The sequence below is a fragment of the Macrosteles quadrilineatus genome, unplaced genomic scaffold (assembly GCF_028750875.1).
Source record: "Macrosteles quadrilineatus isolate MER2022 unplaced genomic scaffold, UCM_ALF_1.0 Scaffold_3__2_contigs__length_128488019, whole genome shotgun sequence".
NCBI classification, from domain to species: domain Eukaryota; kingdom Metazoa; phylum Arthropoda; class Insecta; order Hemiptera; family Cicadellidae; genus Macrosteles; species Macrosteles quadrilineatus.
The window spans coordinates 29,371,192-29,395,376 of record NW_026542596.1 but is presented as its reverse complement, the minus strand read 5'-3'; the positions used below and the strand labels follow the sequence as shown (position 1 = coordinate 29,395,376).

At 30.7% G+C, this 24,185-nt stretch overlaps 1 protein-coding gene across 4 annotated transcripts in view; it reads left to right on the top strand.

The window, feature by feature from the left end:
• LOC128989714 (leucine-rich repeat and immunoglobulin-like domain containing-NOGO receptor-interacting protein 4) overlaps positions 1-24,185 on the top strand; it is a 150,460-nt gene that overhangs the window by 11,970 nt on the left and 114,305 nt on the right. For all 4 annotated transcript variants that reach the window (XM_054411721.1, XM_054411720.1, XM_054411719.1 and 1 more), the window contains exon 2: positions 23,612-23,645. The gene's annotated coding sequence lies outside the window, so the exon portion shown is untranslated. The remainder of the gene's footprint in view (positions 1-23,611; positions 23,646-24,185) is intronic.

The window sequence follows — 24,185 nt, the reverse complement described above, 5'->3', positions numbered from 1 at the left end:
CGTTTACAGCAAGGGTCAGAGGCAAATGTTGACGGGGTAAAGGAGCCGCTTATTATCTTGAAACAAATTACTCCTATTCCTAATTATTTTTATTTTAGTTTTTAGAGTTTAAACTATGAGGCGGTTATTTGGAACGGCACAAGGTTCGTAACAAGACGAAGGGGTATAAAAATATAGGTATTTTAAAGTATTTATTTATAAATACTAACACAAAGTGAACAAAACGAAAGGAGGTTTACAACCCAACAAACTTTCTTTAAGCCTTTATTCTTGAGACTTGCACAAACTCTGAAGCAGCAGTTTACCACGTAAAAGGTTTATGGTTATTGAGAACCATGATTTTGTACTTATACTCAGATGACTTCACTTCAAACATTTTTTTCAGCTTGTTTACATTTTTACACTTTAATATTCATATTATTTTTATAGTTATTTTATCCTTCCAAATACGTTTTCGTGGCTATAAAGGGTATTTTTTATATAGGTTATTGAATTTAAAATGTACAACCCAAATCCCTGTGTTAGTTAATTGGAATACAATCTTAATCTTATAATCTTATTCGTCATGGAATAGTGACGACTACCTTGTCGTAATAATTACACAATTATATTATATGTTATGCATTGTAATGAGTATTTCGTCTGTTAGTAGTTAGACCATTAAAAAAACCTTAAGCTAATTGACTTCAGAAAGTAATTTTAATTATTTCACATTATTTTTCAATGGTTTATGTCAAACCAATGGTTTATGATTTATGCCAAAACAACACGTATTCATGCCTAAAGCAATGTGAGGTCGCAATGATGTTTGGCCAATTAGGATTCAAACGGCGTCAGTTTTTGTTGAAAGGATTTTTTACAAAGAAAGGCTCATAATAAAGTGCTATTAGGGGCATTCGGGCTGTAATTTAATGGTTTACTTATGTATTTATTAAGTAAAAATATATTTTACATGTAAACTTATACTAGAATATTATACATATAAATAAATGAACATAGAAATGTAAGTTAATTGAATGGTCACATCACATAAAATATTATATGTAGGTATTACAAAACCGTGAGTATACACATTTGCATAGATACATACATTATTTGACGATGAATTGGCTAAGTACAATCTACAACCTAATTAAAATACTTGTTTTCGTTTATATGCGATGTTTTAAACCTAATTTCTACAACGCGACCGTGTTCGTATGAAATTTAATTAACGTACAACTTTGTGGATTAAAACTCGATGTCAAAGGCTCTTCCAGTCGGTAATTGCGGCACCACTGATGACAGCAAAAACATCGAAAATTGAGTGCTTCAGTGTGTGCGCCTTTTTCCGCCGAAGTTTTAAAAATATTTTTCACACGGATTGCGTTGTTCAGTCAAATATTTCACAGGTTGATTCTAACGGATATAAATTCAAAATAAATACTGTGCTAGCTTTAAATTCGTTGATTATTAATGTTTTTGTATAATATTTTATAATTATTTTACTGTCCACTTACATGTCTTTTAAAATCAATAAAAAGAATATATTAATTTTTATTTATTTAATTTGTTTTTTTAGTAGCCGTAATAATATCCTATTCTCTAATATAAGCAATGTCTGTTTGTCTGTCTGCTTGACTGTTATAAATATCTCAAAATCCAGCATAACAAAAAATAACATTGGTATTATTTACGGGTTGCCAAGTAACTATGTTGGTTGAATAAAATAACAAGGAAAAAGTAAATAAAAAACTTGTAACATGTATTAAAACAAGCTATCCACAGTTTACTAGCAACTTACAAAATACAGTACAAAGGGGAAAAATATCAGTTGCCCAGTTGTATTTATTGAACAAAGATTACACGAAGATTTGATTGATTGTAGATTATCAAACTAAATGTATTAAAAAAACTATGACTAACTAAGATTATGATTGATTAAGTAGGCCCATGCTTTAAAATTAAGGAATAAAAACTAAGAGAACATTTTAGTATTAGCCCTTTAGGATTTTTAGAAAAAAAGTTCTTTAGTCTATTCAATTAATATTTAGTTTGTTGTTATTAAATAAATTATCCCATTGGTAATTTATTGGGGGAGCGAGCTGGTCTAGTGGTTAGAGCGCGGTTCCTGGGGTCCCGGGTTCAAATCCTGCCAAATCACCAATGGGTTTTATCTAAGTGATAATGTCGTAACCTCTAGGCCTAACCTGAAGTAATGCGAAAAACAATTCCGGGTTTGTGCCTAGCGTCCTAGGACAAAAAAAAGGTAATTCGTTGCGAAACAGGGTTTAAACGTTCTCCAAAGACTAATAATAGGCGTTTCTACCAAACATAATTATTTCCTATTAATTATTTTATATTCAGTTAACTAAGAGGCTTATAGTGCTATGATAGCAACCTAAACGTCATCAAATTAAATATTTCCCGATTAGTTGTTTTATATTTGGGTAACTAAGTGGTAACATTGCTTGGATTGCAGCTTAAACGTCATTAGGCTGATCCTGAGCAAATTATTTATATTTATCGTTACTGGTGCACGTGTCTTTGAAAATTGGTTAGTTAGTCCGTGCTTAGAAAAAGAAAAACTTAATTAGTAGTAATAAGGTAACACGGAGATTCTGATTCATCATAAACCCACCTTTATAACAGTTAGGTTATAATTGGCCTTAGTGTGCTCATATCCTAAAATATTGATATTTATATACAACTTTATTTAGTTTATCAAAATTGTTATTACAATTCAATATTAACGGGTTGCAGCAAAATTCATAATTACAAACGTTTATATCGTTGTTACAAACTTGTGCGTACATGGGGTTTAAAGTAATTTTGTATAACATATTTGGTTTATGGCTGGGAGAAACATATTCTGCTCGGGAGTATCGCGTGTGGAAGTTGTTCGATACAGCCCGCCCGACTTGTGGTTATTAATTGGACTTATGTATTAGACTCTTAACACGACCAACCTTTTACAGTTTAATGAAACTTTTGAATTAATAGTGCTTTGAGGTTTTACCGGGAAATGGCATACGTTGTAAATACATCCGGTAAATCACTGTTCGAGAACGTTTTAGTGATATATTTGTTGAATCAATGTTGGTAGTGTGTTGTGCTTGTGTGCAATCCTTTGAAATCATAAGAATAAGAAAATATAGACATAAGACATAAAAAAATTGAGTTATTAAATAGGTAGGGAAACAAATTTGAGAAAGTGCACAAATATCTTGATATATGGTATAGGTTATTATTATAAATGATATGGTATTATACAAACCAAATTCTCTTATTGATGAAAATAAACAAAACAAAAAACTACCTATGCCAAACGATTTAAGTTTGATCAGAACAAATATAATGTCATTCAAACAGTATACAATTTCTGAATGTGTGTGAATGAAGTCCACAAATACATCTAATGATTTGTCCTGATTTAAATGTAAAATTAAAAAAGTTTTCTTAAAGACATATATTATCTATTACAACATTGGGCTATTCCTATTAATGATGCTTTCAAACAATTACTGTAGATAGTACAAATACCACGGTTTGGACCGTTCCTTTATACAAACCGTTAACATAAATGCCACAAGCTTAGATAGACCCAGTAAAAATACATAGTTTATTAGAAATATGTTTCACATTGATCTTTTGATTTGGTAACCACCTTTATTTTAATGTAATAATTCCATCTATCCATCAACTTAATTGTAACCATAACAGAGTATCATATATGATGGAAATATAAACTTGTATCGCCAATTCAAATAATTGGGTAGGCTTACAACTTGATATGTCTTATAACTTTGTATAAAACGAATACAGAGTTACACGAAACTCTGAGCTAAGAAAGGAGAGAGAACGGAGCAAGAAAATGTCGGGCTTACGTTGCTGAAGGGTTTAGTGGTTGCAGGTTTAGGCGGGCGGGTATGGAGGCCATTATGCAAAACACTTACCTCTAGTAATGCAATAAACAACCGCTACTATATTACACCCATCTGAGCAAAACAAACTTTAATGGAGAAATATTACCCTGCAGATCATTATAAAATAAAATTCTAACCATTTCTTCAATACCCATTTGAATACATTGAACTAAAACTACCCATTTAATGTGGTATTTTACAAATTCACTAAATACAGATTCGTAAAAAAATAGTACTACGATTTTCTTGCAAGCTAGAAGTTGGTCCTTTATGGTCAAGGACTTTTGCAGAGAAAAAAAGTTTAATATGTGATGTTATTTTATACACATAATTTGTATAGGCCTAGTTAATATCTTATTTTAGAAATCACAAGTGTCTTTTATTAGGAGAACTCTCGACAGTATACTAAATTTATAACTTGCACCACCGTCACATCTTAGACTCCCTCTTGGTTACAGTTCTAGATATTACTTCAGAACTAAGTCGAGGGGTGGTACCACTGTATTATCAAACAGCTAAAACCATTAGTGATTGGTGAGATTAGAACCCATGGCATTGGAACTGAAGCCTTGTGCTTTTAAAATGTACACTCCACCGTGCACAAAACATCTACAACTACATAGTGTACTTGTTACTACTGAGTTTGCCCAAAAGACCAATATCGGCTTATTTCGGGAATTACCGAGGTTAGTAAGGAATGTAAACAATATGACCTATAGATCTGTATACAAATATGTAGCATTAATTTGGCTTATAATCTCATTGTGCACAATATTTACAGTAAAGATTGCTTATTTTCATCAGATAATTGCTTATAAATCGTCATAGAGGCAACTGTTATTCGTGACACAACTATTTAACTAAATGTGGAATTTATTTTAAGTGGTGAATATTTTAGATACTGGATCAGTGAATTTTTAAATAGATGGGCTAAAGTTGCATTACCTAAAAAATTATTTAATACTTTATACAACAGGACGGAAAACTAATTCCTGGACTCACAAAATAAGAGATAGTTAGGTAAATTGTCTAGATGTCCCCCAAATAGTATAGTTATTAAAATATGCTCATTATTAAAACATGCTCACAACCAAAAACACCTTACTATATAATTATACCCTTGCCTAATCCTACACACCTCACATATATTTGTGTTCTGGCATCCGTAGGAATAAGATCAACAGTAGTAATCTAGTCCGTTGCCAGTTTTAATTCGGAAGTTAATGTTTCCAAGAGTTGAATAAAGTCCAAATAGCCATTCCCTTAGTTAAGCTTGAATTAGAAGCGATTCATCTTCTCTTTCATTAAACGTTAGTCTTAAATATATCTTTGTTAACTGTTAAATAGAAAAATGATATTTGAACAATTTTAATTTTTGTCCGTGCTTGACTGATGATATATTACGGTTAATCAAGGAAATGTACATAAATAGAGCGTGCTTGCAATATGCTAAGTATATCTATAAATGTTGATCACATAGCTATACACAAAACTGCAAAAGCCCCCCTCCCTTGCCCTTTTGTGTTGGTAAAATACAACAAAGCAAGTCAATATGCTTCACTGATCGCCACATGCAATTTAACGTTTGTGAGAATTAGAAGTCTTTACTAGTAGTGTATAACGAACTAAAAGTATTTACATATTTATTTTAAAGTTAAAGGGTTTCTACTGGAGAATTGCATAAAACATGCTAGTTATAAGAAAATGATTGCTATTGATATTATTCATGTATCCATTTTTAATAACAATGATCAAACCAGAGCAACTCTGATTTTTCATGTTTCCTGAATTAAAGATAATGTTTAAGTAGTCAACGAGTCTCTAACAGCAGTTCCTCTTTTGAAAGTTTTCTTATTAACCTTTCAAACCCGAGTTTGATACTTAGAACTTTATTAAAACTTAAATTAGTTCCATATTTTACGGATATGGTAACAATTAGTTACATTATAACCATCTTAAACATCACCTCTAATGATCATATTCTGTGAAAACAGAACTAAAATCCCATCCATAATCTAAACTATCATAGAAATGATTATACCTAGTACAAAATGCAGATTTAGAATTGATAAATTATTGATTTTTCCATAACAATATTGATAAAACAATAACCTATTAGATAAATTAAGCCAGTCTTGAATGAAAGATATGTATATACAACAAATGAACTAGTATATAAGTGTTGCGGTTCTTGATGTGCCAATGTTTCGGTAGATAAAAACTAACACTTTAAAACTTAACAGGAACTTTCATGATGATCGATAAACACTATTAACGATATAGGTCCATTGAGATGTGAAGGTAAAATTGTCAAGACTATACTAATGTTTCATATGAATCTATGCGAACTGAACAATCTGATACCTTAAAAAACTAATAAAAATACAAAAAAAATACTAAAAACACCTTCCCCACCCTTAGATAGGAGGTGCAAAATTCCAAGGACTTGAGTGGTAAGCCCAAACAAACAATATGATCTGCAAGTGTCAACAAGTGGCCTTATTTACAACCGCTCGACTGTGCGGTGTGAAAAACTGGACTAAATATGAATCTCACTATGCTATACAAGTTACTAACAACGCCAATAAATGAACACCTAAATAAATGAAACAATAAACACTCACTATACTAAGTGATAACAGTACTGGCCAACCAGACTAATAACAACTGTAAACAGTAATATTATTGTCGTCATGAAACTCACTAATCATATGGTGACCGAGTAACCCAAGTTTTGCCACAAACTAGGATATTTTTTATAAATCAGTAATCTTCTCTTGTGGAATATACGGTAGAAGGTAATGTTGAGGTATTTCTCAAACAGGATCGCGTGGCGAACCGACATTGATTAGCTTCAATACTTTCTAATTCAGGTTATTAATTGGCTAAATGTAATAAACTGTCGACACGCACTTGCGGGTTTGCTTCGAATTGAAGAAAGCTTAGACGTTTATAAAATGACATAATATTACTTTAACACATTTTTTCGTAAGATAGAATTGGAACATTGACTCAATTAGTTTACTAGAATGTGTTTCGTTACTTTTTATCACTTATTATATGCATTATCAATTTTTTATGATTGGTGTTAAGCAATTAGTGTTTCCAAACATTTCATTTAGAGAGCGAGGAAAACGATCCGGTACTATATACACTGATCTTAATTCATTTCCGTTGTTCCAAAAATCAGCTTTTATTTGCCAACTCGGTGCACTAAACTAATACCAAAGTAGTTTAAAATGTATCAATACGTTTCACATTTTTATAATGTGAAATGGATCAGGCGAATGTTTATAACGTTATTTAACATAGCGATGTAAATATAATTCATAACTTAAAATGTTCTTCTAAACATTTTCTCTAATCAAAAAGTAGAATGTACTTTTGATTACTTTAGTTCGTAGTCCCTGTCATAATAGCCTCTACCTCAGACTTGATCATAAACACGGAAATTAAACCCGAAAAATCTGTCGGTAATTTTCAATAAAAATAATAGTATCCAGCATAGTAGTATGTTACGTAAATAGTTTAATTAATATTTAACCACAAAGATCTTTTGGTTTAACATAAAAAAAAAAATAATAAACACTTACCATATGCCTGAATTTTGAATTACAAGGCCTGCGATTTCTATTTAAGATAAATCATCAAACACATGAATTTTTACAAGAAAAGATTTTAAAATTTGAACTATTTTGATTACTATTTCAGTAGTTACACATGCATTAAACTGTTAATATAAGAATAATAAATATTTGAAATTCTGACAGCCCAAAAGAAATTTTTAAAGGATATTTTGACATACCACAATGTATTAATACATGGATGATGTGGTTGCATACAGAATGGCCTTTTAAGTTCTAAAGAACGAAACTAGTAGTCATACTAACAACTGTGGTTGGATAAGGTAATAATTTTATTTGATCGATTTACTTATTATTTAAAGTATAGAGGCTTTTGAGAATGCCTTGAAACTTGTTTAAATTTAACTTTTTAATCGTGTAATCTACCATCATTGGCATTGGCATTCCATTGAAAACAATAACAAGTAATCATTGCTTAAAACTATAAAAGTCCTTTTAGACCACAATCTTTCCACTATAACTATGTTTATCACAATTATAGATATATCATTTTATTCCACATAGCCTAATGAGATTAAATTTAATCTTTAGGTTTTCAAAACGTAAAATGAAACTATCATATTGATAATTCATATTGCATGTTTTAATACCCCTTTGTGTTTTTCAACCACTACTTCAACCAATAAAATTGTAGAATGATAGAATAACAATAAAATTCTTTATAAATTTGGACCAGCATTTTCATTATTCCGCAGATAATTTCATAAAAATCCCAACGATCCAACATCATGAACGGAAAACAAGTACACTAGTTTGTATTTTTATTTTACACATCCCCATAAAAAAATATGAGCTTACATAACCATAGTGCTTATATTATAACCATGGGGAGCTGGTCTAGTGGTTAGAGCTCGGGACTCCGGTTCCTGGGGTCCCGGGTTTAAATCCCGCCAAATCACCAATGGATTTTATCTAAGCGATAATGCCGTAATCCCTAGGTCTAGCCTGAAGTAATGTGAAAAACAATTCCGGGCTCGTGCCTAGCGTCCTAGGACAAAAAAATATAACCGTAGTGTTAAAGTCTTATAATGTTCTATATTTAAATGCTTTATATTTCAAATCATTGTTATAAATTGTTAAGTTGATTTTCCCAAACCGATTTTAAAACCATGTTTTAAGACTTATTTGTTCTAGTCATGTTACCTAAAATAAACTGAGAACTAGTAAAACGTGATCGTGGCCAAGCAGCATACAATTATGTTCTCATTTTGCTCATGAATTATTTATTCAAAGGGCCTTATAGTACTATGAAAATTGGTGCTAGTGCTTCTAACGCGTTTAGTTTCTATCATAATAGCTTGTGGTTAAAACCAATAATGTTCAAAAACTAGTTTATGTTTATAATACCCCCGCCGCAGCAAACCTGCAGACTAAGTGAATTTCCATTTGCCTGATTGGATTTACACTAAAATGTCTCCTTAAAAATATCACATTTATTCCCTATTTAAATAGAATCAGTTTAAAACATACTTAGGTTTGCTGCAACAGAAAGGGTAAAAGTGTTTTTTATGTAAAATGTTAATAGTTAGTAAGAAATAAAAACATTTTCCAAATTTGGGCAAAAAATGTTAATAAACAAGCAAACTACAACAGTTTACTTATTCTCCATAAGAATAACATGGGAATTTTAAATTTACAGATTTTTGGAATTTTCTCCGTAACCATTAGGTGCAATATAACGCTTCAATATACTAAATTATTTGTTTATTTAAGCTCCACAAAATAGTTTGGAAAGAAATTGCAAAATTTTATGTTTTTTGAGTCAAAAGTAGGAAAAACCCATTTTTACCCCATAAAACCCCCCATAAACCCCCGTTTCCATGGTTCGATCATGCTGGTTCGCGAACTCGTTCGAATAAACGTAGGTTTACACGTTTGTACCAAATTTCATCAAAATCAGATGATTTTTGCTCGAGTTATCGCGCTAACGGACACACATATAAATATATTATATGAATTTGAACGGATGGAGTTTTTGGCCTCTAGGGACCTCAAAACGAAAAAAAATCGGTCCTGGGTCCAGGTCTTACCATGAGTACTACGGTAATAGCTTATTCCCTATATGGGAAATTCGCCAAAAGGAAATAGATTGCGACCCATTGCACTCTGACACACTAAACAAATACTAATTATATTGAGTGGGAAGCTCATACTCTAATGATAATAGTTTAGGCATAACATTTCTCAGTATACCTGCATTAAACAGGATATTGTGCAAACATAAATCACACCCACACGTTGTAAAACCAATCACAGAAAGCCTTTTACTATTACAATTTGATAAGTTTAAATACTAATTTCTCAAATAATAATCTAAAAAATACACAACTTGGTGTGATTTTGAAAACAATAGCCCTCTATTTTGTCCAACAAGTATTTCAGATGCATTTTTTGTTTATATTTTTCAATCTCACGTGTTATTTACGTAATATTATGTGTATTGTTTTAGTATTGGCTTTAAATATTAATATAGGCATTATTAATAAAAAAGAATGTACTAGAAAATAATTAAATATTATTAGTAAATCCAACTTTTACGATACCAGTTTTTGAAACTATGCCACAAAGAGTTCAAACCTCTCATGAAATACACATCAGACCTGGTTGAAACAGAATTCGATCCCTTATTTTAAAATATTTTTTTTTATAAACGGAGAAAAATGCATTAGACCTCTACCCATTGTTCAGACAAGCAGCCAAAAGCCCATGCTTTTAGTGCTGTAGTTCTAAATTCGATACATAGGTTGCAGCTTATACTGTATCTTTAATTTTAAGTTTAATTTTCTTGTAAGTGGTGGTTTTATATGGCATACTACACATTTGGGCAACCAGTACTAGTTTTTGTAGCCTTGTACGAGTATCATTAGTCTACAACAAAGGGAAAATTAATTTTTTACGTATATCTACTAACCTAAGAGCATACTTTGAAACATTACATCACGACCAATTAAAAGTAGAAAATAAAAAGTTGTCTTAATAACATGAGGGAGTCTGCAAGTGATGAATTGGATTATTCTGACATGCTCCTGCGACGAACGTCTAATATACGTCACGTCTAAAACAGTCAGTCTAGATGAGTGGAAAGACATAGATTCACAAAAATTAAAATTATAGTTTGGTAAATGTTCTGTAATTATTTGTACTGCAACTATTTTGATGTTATTGCATGGAAGTATGTATACTGTATAGGTACAGTTTTAGGCCTCTAAACGTCTCGCTTCTAGACGGTGAGTTTTAAATCTGGCTGCTAATCAGCAGCAGGGGAGTTGCTACTGAAATCACCAAAATTGTTATTTTAACTAATTTTTACTTTGTATCAGGCTTTTATACTTAAGAGAGACCTAAAACAAAAAAAAACTAAAAATTTTATAAACAAGTTTTTTTTATGTGCCCTAAAAGTGGGTTTTATTGTTTTTTCGGAACATTTTTAAAATTTATATTTAAAGAAAACCATAAACCTTACACAAATGGAAATGTTATACTTTTGTTCAGCATTAAATTTACTTTAATATCACGTATTTTTATTGTATTATAGAAACATTTACTTTTTTTTAAATAACAGCAAACTTTAAGAATATTTTTAAATTTTTTGTTAATTTATATAAAAAAAGATTTTTTTCAAAATTGATTCAAAATACGTGTTCTTTTAAGTTTTTATATGCAAAAGGTGTGTACAAAATTTCAGAACTGTAGCTCAAGTAGTTATTTTGGAATATAACATTTTTTAGGCTGAAACATGGAAAAACACAACTTTCGGGAAACAGAAGTTTTACGGCAGATGTGTTTTACTATACAAAATAATTAGAATTTTTTAATAAAAAACCATTTTAGGTAATGTTTTTTTTACAATGCCATGGTAACAAACAAATAAGAATGCAAAAAGCTATAAACTACAATTTGTTTAGGGCTAAGTTGTGAATAACATATGCACAAACCTTTTTATAAGCCTTTGTTTACATTAGCCTACTTGTCTTAGTCGCACCGTAAAACAGTTTGTTTTATTTTTTTTATCCTTGGTACATGTATGTAAAAATGATTTTGGGTGGTTTTTATGATGTAAAAAGATATATATAATAATTTAGGAACTAAATTTTTTTTTAATTTTTGAAGATTTTTCACTAATTTGAGTAGCGACTCCCCTTAGTGCTGCTTCACTTTGGCAATTCACACGAGACAATAAAATATTTTACCTACGACCGTTTTTTAAAGTAGCCATTTCAGTACAGTTCTTAGAATTGAAAATTTTCACTTAACAGCTGTTTACTTACATAACAGCATAGTTTCATTTCATAACAGCATAGTTTTTCTCATAACAATACGGGTAACGGACCAATGAGGTTCAAGGATTGGGAGAAAAGAAGTACAACTGTAATACTTCGAACGTCAACTAATCAGCTGATCAGCTATCAGTTGACAATTTTAATTGTTGATCCGGCTTGTTCCTGTTGATACTCGCGTATTCTTAACCTAAGTTGGTGGAGGTTAAATGAAGGTTGATTTTAAAATATCAGTTAGTGAAAGTGATGTTGACGAGATGGAAATGAGAGCACAAACTGTTTGTGTTAATAATTTGCCACCAAAATCAAAACAAAGGGATGCAATTAAATACCAGCAATTCATTAAATGGACAAAACAAAATAAGGTTAAATTGATAAATGAAAATGTTCTTCTGGTTTATTTTTAAAACCTCTTAACCACTTTTTCACCCAACTCGTTGTGGACCACATATTCGATGCTGAGGTCTAACTGTAAATTAACTGTTTCACTATATTATTCAGTTCCAAAAGTATTTGCAATATTTCCCTAATTGTACCTGATACAGTATTTATGGTAAGAATGCTGCTAGCAGAACCTATTGACTGAAAAAGTAACGTATTATTTAACAGAGTTTTACAAACACGTAATTACATGAAATCAGCTGATTATACAATAAGTCGTTGCATCACTTTCAGTGACAATGACAATAAACGAAAACATAACCTCTCTAGGAAGTTATGAGTAGTGATTGTTAGTAATTAAATCCAGATTGATAGTAATTAAAAAACGGTCGTAGGTAAAGTAGTGTACGCAACTCGCGTTAATAGTCTTTACGACACTCGTAGAAGTTTTTAAGGCAATCGCCAAGGCTCGTGCCTTAAATTTTCTACTCGTGTCGTAAAGACTCACTTAACGTAATCGTTGCGTAAACTACTATTACGTCACAATTGTTGCTAAGGTTTTACTAAATAAAGAGACGATAAATGAACCTTCTATTTAGATGATCGCGTGCTAGATTCTCTGACGCTTCAGGCTCCACTTTTGTCATTTATTAATTGCTATAATGTAATGAACCCTTGTCATGATAAAACATCTGTATTCACTTGAAAATTCATTTGCTGAAAAGTAAGTTATGTCAAAATTATATTAAACACACAAAAACGTGTACAAGAATAAAAGCTTAGCCATATAATATTTTTGCAAGCTAGAGAAAATCTAAATTAAGACGTCGGATAACACCTACACATAAATTTACATTTACTGGATGATGACAACTACCGGTATAACATTAAAAGGAAAGATAAAATTTTTATTAGGCAATCCAGTGATTAATATGATGTGCATCTTTCTTTAAATATACTATCTTATATTTATATATTACTGTATTTTATATTGTACTATTTTTATATATCTATTTTATAGTTTTTTTTTGCTGTTAATTAAATACCTAATTAAATAACAAGTAAAGATTTTGTCCATCAAAAGGACACTCGATTGCTCTCTAAATTTTATGTTATAGCACCTGTTTATGTACCTAAATTTCACGCTTTGAAACAATGAAGATCCAGTTACTAAGTAAATTGTAGAAAGTATGTACAAAATTGTAAAATAACTTAATCCTGGATAATAGTGGACCTAACATACATTCCTACCTTATTTTTTGATTGGCTGGTGCACTTGAATCGCACACATTTGGCTACACTTTGACGACATGGAACCAAATGTGTTTATTTTCATTATTGAAGCCCTACATGTGAGAATTAATGAGATGACAATTTTCAAGTGCATGCACCAAAATAATATTGAATAAATCTAGTCTTAAATTATTTGTTAAACACTCAAATAAACTAGGTTAGACTACAACAGCATTGTGACATAATTTGTATCTAAAGGATTTAGAACTTTTCTTTGATAAGTAATTAAATATAAAATTACGGATTGGAAGTTTTAAAACGTCTATAGAAACTCACGTTAAAATAAACATGTAATAAACCAACGAGACATATTATAAAACTTCATTGGTACACTACTCCAGAATAAGATATCCTATTAAATACATTTTATTATGTTTAGTGTGAAAAGTGCAGACAATTAAATTAAATTGCATTTAGTATTTCGAATTTTTTTTTAGAAATAAATGTTACTTAAGTTTTAGCTTGGCAAATGCATATAATATAGATCGGTAATCTGGCTAAATTACTCATTGACTATTTTTACGTTGCATTGAAGGAACTTTAATAACTAACTATACTGTATAAATGGTGTATCACGTCTTAAACAGATAGAGAACAATACCAACAACTGACCTCTGAATTAACGAAAAGTGAGGTTATAATAGCACTAAAGCTTTGTTCAATCCCTCTACAAAAGAACGGCTCTGCGGATGCTGCAACGGTAACGCAACTTGAGAGTTCGCAATAATTTATTGCATTAGTAAAGGTAAGTGTTTTGCATAATGACCCAGCCAGCCTGCGTAAGTCTGTAGCCACAAAACTCTTTTAATCCACATTCTCTTGAGTTTTATACCTTAAAGGGGTTTAAAAAGGTATATTTATGAGTAGCTTCAATCCCTTTGTTAAATAGAAGTTTTTACTAAAAAGAAAATTATTTATTTACGTGTGAAGCAGGTTTGTCAGGTTTGTGTAAAATGCAAAAACAGTTTTACAAAACTTTAATTTTTTTAAAGACATTGTTCAATTAATTGTAAACGTAAGTTTGAGATTTGACTGAGATCTCTTTAAAGTAAATTACGTAGGCTTATATTTGCAAACAGTTGTTATATTTTCGTGGTAAGGCAGATTAACGTTATTAGTAGGACTAAAATATATATATCGATTTAACATCTGAGGGATGAATTATTCTTACATACTAATATATTCGATCGATGTGCAACGGATTGAACAATCGTTGAGTTGCCTTATAACAAGTTAACAACAAGTTAAACGCGTGATTTACAAGTTGAATACTAAAAAGAATCGACTATTTATTTGTTTAGGCCACTTTTTTTCGGCTATCAAAACGGGATCTACCCCTTTGTTGAAGATTGTACTTACGAAACAATGATGAAAGAGCTAGAAATGCAAACGGCCACAATTTTAAAAATAAACATGATCACCTCGCCTTTTTGAGTCTTCAATACTGAAATGAAACTTTATCAGATCATTGTATTTTGGGTCATGATTTACACTTCATACAATAAGAGTACGATAGCTTCAAGCGAATTGTTTGGGCTATTTTCCGAAACAGAGCACTTCTTTAGATTTATTTCACCATTTAAAATAGTCAAAAAGCTATAAGACTACTGTTATTCGTAAGAAAAGGTACAACACCACATTAGTGTAGCAGAGATATGGTAATGTTTCCATATTACCAGCAACAAAAGCATTTTATGATTCATAAATCTTAGTATGTTTTATTTATAAGTCCCTGACATTCCCTTGTTACGCAGGACACGCAGTGCATGAACGCTAGAGATAACGTTTTTGTTCTTGTTTGTTCAATATTAATGTTTACCAAGGAAATTGGCTCACGAAAGCTGGATAAGCTATAAAGTAATAAACAAATTACACCTGTACTAACATATGACATGTATACTGCAAAATGAACTTTTTATTTAATATTTGTGTTTCAGAACATTGTCAAAGTTTATATTTTATAAGTGATTGGCTTCACTCTTAGTCTTGTATGAAACTTATGTCGTTATAAATATATATATATATATGTAGCACAATGAAACAATTTAGCATTCAGGTCTAGAATTAATCGCCCTTAAGATTAAATGAGCGACTTTCAGATTAGAAGGCGAGCATTGCAGTCCTTTGGGTTCACTGAGAATTATTCTCCTTATTATATTTTATTCCTTTTTATACTTTCCACTCAATATTTTACTTACATTTTATATTTTATATATACACCTTCGACCTCAATCCCTTATCTGAAATTAAAGCATAAAAGTTTCCCTTAAGCAATTTCACTGGTAAATTAGTAAACAGATGTTGTGGAAAGCATTTGATATAATCCTTTAGTTATTTAATTGTAAATAGTTGGCATTCCTGTATTCCTACACTATTTCTGTTTCCGCATTGATAATCTTTCTTGCCAAAAGGTTAACTAGTATGTAGGCCTAGTTGTGCAAACTTCAAATTGTAGCAACAGATTTCTTTAGACAGCATTACATTACATAAAAATATCATATCATATACAATTTTACAAAGCCCTTAAAAATAAATATAATTTCGTACCGCAAAAATGTTTTCTTTACTTTATAACTTTAACACAACTAGATATTTCTAAAGTGAAAAAAAGAGATAAATAGACCACTTGAACTTAGAGTTTATTTGGAAATTATACGTTGTGTAAATAAAAATAACATTAAATATTTTATTACAATTTGTTTCCACCTTTATTAGTAATGGCAGCGTAAATATTTGACTTATTTGATTACAATGTTTCTTACAACTTTGCCATTTACATTTGTCAGGTTGGTAACGTATTCCTCAGCTGTATATGTGCGTTACCAAGAAAGACGGTAATAACGAGTCTCTCCACCCATGACGTCAGCAAACAACAATCTAAAGATATGAAGGTCTCAGTCATGGCAGTAGGGATGTTGTATATTGTACTGATGAAATGGCCCACTACTATTAGGAAACTGAAATACATACAAAAGAAATGCATGCGCATAAAATTCTTTTGTACAAAAAAATTCGCAAGACTTTTTATGGAACCCAATATACCAAAAAACCTTCATGATTATCTACAATACTCAAAATTTGATTAACATTCTTAATCACTTTTAAATCGTGACTTCCAACCAGGTTGGTTATTTGAGCAATTTTTTATTATACCTAAGTATTTTTTTTCCATTGTCTCAACCAAGTGTGTATTCATTTTCAATACAAACGTTTATTTAGAACTCTTCCTATTGCAGCGAATTTTTTGCAAACTTAAGACCCAAATGGGGAAAATTCACATATACATGTACTATCTGAATTTTTTTAAATACAACAGTACCTAGTTGAAATAACTCATAGTGTAAAATTAAGAAACCTTCTCACTATTAAAATACTGGCATAAATTAATGAATAAAACTAGGTATACAGTTTAAATACACATTATTATAGCATCCAAGTTTTTACATCACGTGGGCAGTAGAACATTAAAAAAAAACTTGGAAGCTTTACGAAGATCTTAGTGATAAATATCTTTATAAGAGGCTCAAGCACATGTAAGGACAATGATTTGTCAACATCACAGTTACTTGTGTTTCTCATTGGGCTTGAGACTTTTAAAGTAACTGGTATTGTCAGTATCAAACGTCAACCTCGTTTTATATACCATCATAAATTGTTAACCTGATGACGAATTTGGGCCTAAAAATAATCTAGCTTAGAATTGAACCAGTGGCCACTTAAACGACTCGGCTACCCGGAAAAAATATTATTTTACTAATATCATTATTAGTTTGAATGTAATTAATATTTTACTATTCTTTCTAATTTCAAAACTGCATTTCGAAGGGTGGGAAAAGGAGTTATATGAAATGAAGGTCAACATTTCAGGTGCCAAGATTGTATTAGGGATGACAATTTGGCGTGGAGACAACATTTGGCGCACACAATTGTTTTACTCTTGGCACTAATGAATGAGGTGTTTTGAACTATTTATCTTATTCTATTTTGGTATTTATTTAATGAATACTAACTATCCATTTTCACAAAATTTTTTCAATAATTTTTTTAAAATAAATGTCTTTTAAAAAGTGAAGTTAAAGCAATCAAGTAATTCATAAAGCAGTAGCAATATCAAGCAATAATTATACAACTTGTTAACAACACTATTATTTCTAGTAATATATTTGTATAGTGATGTATTTTTACCTGATTTATTTATATTTTAATATTTACTTTTTAGCTAAGAATAGTCCTATAGTTCGGTGATTAAACTTTTATCATATTAACACGGTTCCTTTTAAAAATAACTAAATACCTTTGACTCGATAAGATAGATCGGATTATCAAAACATGACATAACGACAGTGAAAGGTGCAATCTCTGTCTTTGAATTTCAATTACTATTATTCTACTAAACTATAACATTCAGCCAATGCAGATGACGATACACCACGTTTCCCTCCGGATATAATCAATTTATCATAAAGTCACTGAGCAAAAGTATATTTTTTAATTAAATACTGGTAGTAGTAGTTTGAGAAATAGCTCAAAAAAAAATTTGCATTTAAATTCATATTTTTTTAGATCTGTTCTACAAAGAAAGATTATTTTCAATCAGTTTATAGATGAAAACATACGTTTTAATACGGACGGAAATATCAATAAACTAGTTCACTCGTAATAAAAAAGAGTGAACAAATCTTCAAGTCCCGGAAGGGCTCATTAGAGAGAGTAAGTAAACCAAACCAACATTTTGAAAAGCACCACTTCCATCCTCAACTTTGACAACTCATTTTAACAAATTTTTTACATGTATTGTTAGAAAAGATACGAAAGAAATCTTTCATCGGAATTATATCTATAGACATATTTTCATGGCAATTACAACTACCTATTATAAATCTCTAAATTGTAGGTATAATTGTGTTTATTTTGAAATTAAAAAAAACCTATTGCAGATTAAATTGTGTTTGTATGCAGCAAAATAGTTTACTATGCTACTGATGATAGCTGGTAAGGTTTCATTATAGTTGTTAACAATAAACATTTTAAAACGATTGGAATGACGTGCATTACTTTTAATTATGACTAACACAACCTGAACTCATAGTTGTCAGCCTAATTAGTCAGTAATATTAGTATTACAAAGTTAAAAATTTTTTGTTTTAAAGCGTTTTATTTAAATAATTGCAACCTATCAGAGTAAGAAAATCTGCTATTAAAGTAATCCTAACCGTCATTTGTTGAAGCCAAAAGTATCATATCCATATATTAATGAGACATAGCAAACGAAAAAAAAACAAAGCTTTGAAACATTACAGAATCATATGCATTCTATATTACTGTTGAATGTTTAAAAATAAACGTGTTAAAAAAATAAAGTTAGCCACACTTCAATGTTGGTGTAAAAACCAATACGTAGCAAAACAGGGAAATTATAGAAAAACTAAAAATACTCCAAAAAACCTTTATAAATGTAATTTTAGTTAAATAACCTCAGATGGAAAGATAGAGTAAATGTTAAACATACATTTATTCAGTAAATTTGTATGCATTTTTTCAGTAAATGTGTTCTGCAGAGAAATGGCAACCAAATTAAATATTTAATTACAACCTCTCTTTTTACAAAGGTTTAATATGTGCATTCACTCTAAAATATGGTATGTACTGTACGTTATATTTAGAACTAATGAGGTGATTTACTTAATTAAAAATTGAGTTGATATTTTAATGGGTGTGGATAAGGTTTTCATGTGGATTAGATTTGTAACAACTATATTTAACAATAAACAATATCACTAAACATACAGGGTGAGTTTTAATTGTCCCCCTCCCCAACTTTTTTCTACATTTTTTCAAATATCAATCCCAGACCACTTCCAAACATTGTTGGGTAGTAAGTACTTCATTTTGACAAGGTCTTCATTTCCGGCCGCCATCTTGGATCCGCCATATTGGATGCAAAATTTTTTTTTCAAATGTAAAGGTGAGGTTGTGACCCATTATTTCGAACTACATTTTTACCCTAATTACAATGCCGCAAACCGTTTTTAAAAATCTTGATTCATTCTAAAGTTACGAGGGCTTTTTAAAACTTTATTTTTAGCCCATTTTAACATTGTGCATTTACAAACTAAGACCATAATCCCAAAATAGTGCTAGATAATGATAAGTATACACTACCAGTAATTGTCCACCTATTTTCACTTGGTTATGACTGATGTATTTTTTCGGCCGCCATCTTGGATCCGCCATTTTGAAATGTGATAAATTATTTTAAATATGAAGGGGGTGTTGTGACCCATCATTTCGAACTACTTTTTTAAGCTGAACTTAATTCCATAATCCGTTTTTCATTTTCATTTTTTGATTTTGAAATATTGACATTTTTAACAAAAAAAATTTCAATATTTCATAAATAAACTTGATAACAAAAAATGGATTGCGGCATTGAGTTTAGCTTAAAAAAGTAGTTCAAAATGATGGGTCACAACACCCCGTTCATATTTAAAATAATTTATCACATTTAAAAATGGCGGATCCAAGATGGCGGCCGAAAAAAATACATCAGTCATAATCAAGTGAAAATAGGTGGACAATTACTAGTAGTGTATACTTATCATTATCTAGCACTATTTTGGGATTATGGTCTTAGTTTGTAAATGCACAATGTTAAAATGGGCTAAAAATAATGTTTTAAAAAGCCCTCGTAACTTTAGAATGAACCAAGATTTTTGAAAATGGTTTGCGGCATTGTAATCAGGGTAAAAATGTAGTTCGAAATAATGGGTCACAACCCCACCTTTACATTTGAAAAAAAAATTTTGCATCCAATATGGCGGATCCAAGATGGCGGCCGGAAATGATTACCTTGTCAAAATGAAGTACTTACTACCCAACAATGTGTGGAAGTGGTCTGGGATTGATATTTGAAAAAATATAGAAAAAAGTTGGGGGGGGGACAATTAAAACTCACCCTGTATATCATCAATACGGCTTAATTTACTAAAAGATACACATTTATTTTTAACATTTTAATGTTTTAGTTCAACAGGAAAACGCTAAATTGCTTCATAACGTTGGGACTAAGCAATATGAATAAGATAATAATCATTCAAAAATGCATAACGATAAAACGAGATTCAATGAAAAGTATTGAAAATATTCAATGAAGAGTAAACAAACCGTATTTATGGGAGTTCTCATTGTGCTTCCTTCATATTCATATTTTCCCATCGCGTTTGGGTACGAAATAATTGGGAAAGTTGAACAAAAGATAAATAAAAATCGGTTAAACTTTTTTCCTTTCGAATTAATTGCGAAAATAGTCTCCAATTAGTAACAATGCTAATTCCGTTTCAGTTAGTAATTTGCTAAGATTAACAAAATGCATAATTGAAATATAGGTTCACAAAACCCCACCTATAATTCTGATATCATCCATATTTTTCCTGAGCTACAAAAATCTGAAATCTATGTTGATGGTAATGATTGTTACATGTACAATTACAACTTTTTATTTATCTAAGAATATGCTACTCTATTTAACAGTTCCTGACAGTGAGGAAATAAACCTGTAAAATGACATTGCTTTGCAAGATAAAATTATATTTGTTATTAGTTCAAATTCTGTGATTAATAATCATGTTTATTGATAATCTCCTATGCTCTCAAAGGTTTGGTGTATAAAAAACAGATTACTGTACACTCTTTTTCACTGTTAAACAATCTGAAAAAGAGTTTTCGTTAGTAGCAAGGTAGTATTTTAGAGTAAAGTTAACCGTTATGTAAAACTTTAAAAAGTAATTTTCTATGAAGACTACAAATAAGGGAAAATAAATGTTGAATGGTTGAAATGTAATATAATATGGTTTATCATAAATTTTTAAGGAACTAGAGTTGCCTAGATTTGTAATAGTTTTAATCGATAGTTTTTTACCAAACGTAAACAAAATTCATACTGTAAATAAAATAAAGTCACTGCAGTACAACATACATTGTTATACAGGGTGAGTTTTAATTGTCCCCCCCCCAACCTTTTTCTAATTTTTTTCAAATATCAATCCCAGACCACTTCCAAACATTGTTGGGTAGTAAGTACTTCATTATGACAAGGTGGTCATTTCCGGCCGCCATCTTGGATCCGCCATATTGGATGCAAAATATTTTTTTCCAAAAGTAAAGGTGGGGTTGTGACCCATTATTCCGAACTAGATTTTTACCCTGATTACAATGCCACAAACCGTTTAAAAAATCTTGATTCATTCCAAAGTTATAAGGGTTTTTTAAAACTCATTTATAGCCCATTTTAACATTGTGCATTTACAAACTAAGACCATAATCTCATAAAAGTGCTAGATAAAGATAAGTATACACTACCAGCCATTGTCGACCTATTTTCACTTGGTTATGACAGATGTATTTTTTTCGGCCGCCATCTTGGAGCCGCCATTTTGAAATGTGATAAATTATTTTTAATATGAAGGGGGTGTTGTGGCCCATCATTTCGAAATTATTTTTTAAGCTGAACTCAATTCAATGATCCGTTTTTCATTTTCATATTTAGATTTTGAAACATTGACATTTTTAACAAAATAATTGCAATATTTCATAAATAAAACTTGATAACAAAAAATGAATTGCGGCATTGAGTTAAGCTTAAAAAAGTAGTTTGAAATAATGGGTCACAACACCCCCTTCATATTTAAAATATATTTATCACATTTCAAAATGGTGGATCCAAGATGGCGGCCAAAAAATACATGTGTCATAACCAAGTGAAAATAGGTCGACAAGGACTGGTAGTGTATACTTATCTTTATCTAGCACTATTTTGAGATTACGGTCTTAGTTTGTAAATGCACGATGTTAAAAAGGGCTAAAAATTAAGTTTTAAAAAGCCCTAATAACTTTGGAATGAATCAAGATTTTTTAAAACGGTTTGCGACATTGTAATCAGGTAGTAAAAATTGTAAAAAATTAGTTCGGAATAATGGGTCACAATCCCACCTTTAAATTTGAAAAAAATTTTTGCATCCAATATGGCGGATCCAAGATGGTGGCCGGAAATGACCACCTTGTCAAAATAAAGTACTTACTACCCAACAATGTTTGAAAGTGGTCTGGGATTGATATTTGAAAAAATGTAGAAAAAAGTTGGCGGGGGCAATTAAAACTCACCCTGTATAAAAACCTGCATGAATAAAATACGTCGCTGCAGTATAATATATATTGTTGTATAAAACTTGCCTCCTTGTAACGGACGAGGCACGCAGTGGCGTGAAGGCTAGAGATAACGGTTATGCTGTAGTTAAATCAATATTGTTTGCCAAGGAAATTGGCTCACAGTTCATGTAGCTGGTCAAAGGCGACTACTTTACAATAACAGACACTCTCTTTGCAGGAATATTAGGTTTTAAACCCTTACACAAATAGGTTCAGTTTATGACAATAAAATGTGTGTATTTTAAAATTTAATTGTTTTGTATTCATCCGTATGCATGCGCACTCTAGGGGCCTTCAGTTTCTAATATCTGAAATTAGGTTACACCATTATTGCTTCCATCAGGCAGTAACAAGGGCATTACCTGCTTAGCAGAAGATGCTTACCTCCTCTACAAATAAATTATCTTACACGTTAGCTACTTAGGAAAATCTCATTCATATTGTACTTCGTGAGTACATCGTGTATATAAACGAATAATTACAGTTATACAAGCATAATCATGTTATGGATAGCACGTTTACATTTTACTAACTATGAAAATTAGTCTGTATTCAAGTAAATTCTGTTTAGTACATTATACAATTTTTAATTATTCCAAAAACATATTTGCTAAAACTCACTTTTATATGTTGTGTCTGTTTCTCGAACCAAAAAATAAACGACAAAGAATGTCTAAGCATAGGTACATACATATTTGAAAAAACTTCTAGACCAAATCTGTTGAGAAACACTAACATAAATGCATTTTTTAATATATCATACTATTTTTATCATTATTTGTATAAAAATATCATAAGGCACCAACTTCAGATCAGTCATTGGTTTGTTTTAATATTGTATAAATATCTTCAAGCAGCCTTATTATACTTTTTGATTTTGCAAATACTATTATACTTTATGTTTCAGGTTTCTATTCAGCAACGTTTCTGACGCATAAATAGTGAGTAAATAAGTGATTAGCTTTTACTTTTATAAGCTTGCTATGATCTATGGTATGTCATAAGGCATGATATATTATCTTACAATAAAACATACATCAAATCATATTTTCATTTTTTTATTTACAGGTACAGTTTTATAGTTATCTAGCACTTGGTTTGCTATTATGACTCTATTTAAATTATCTTTGATACAGACATCATTTGTGGTAAAACATAACTAAGTATATAGTATGTTCGTTCGCACGATTCTTTCAAATTTAAAGAAAACTCCGGCTCTGCAACATTCAGTGCTTGGTCCCAGTATTAGTGGTTAGTCAGATCACAATAGACGCATGCAACTTTGATGCTATGCTTGTCTCGAAAATAGGTCCTCCAATAACCCATTAGTGCTTAATCTTAGCGATTGGTTATTCATGAGCGTTCATTATGTATTTGCAGTCTCCTCAATTACAGTTTGCAACGAACCATATAATTAGACCAGTACCCCTTTATGTTTAAAGTTGATTACCATTGTCATTAACATTATAAGTGTTTTAGTC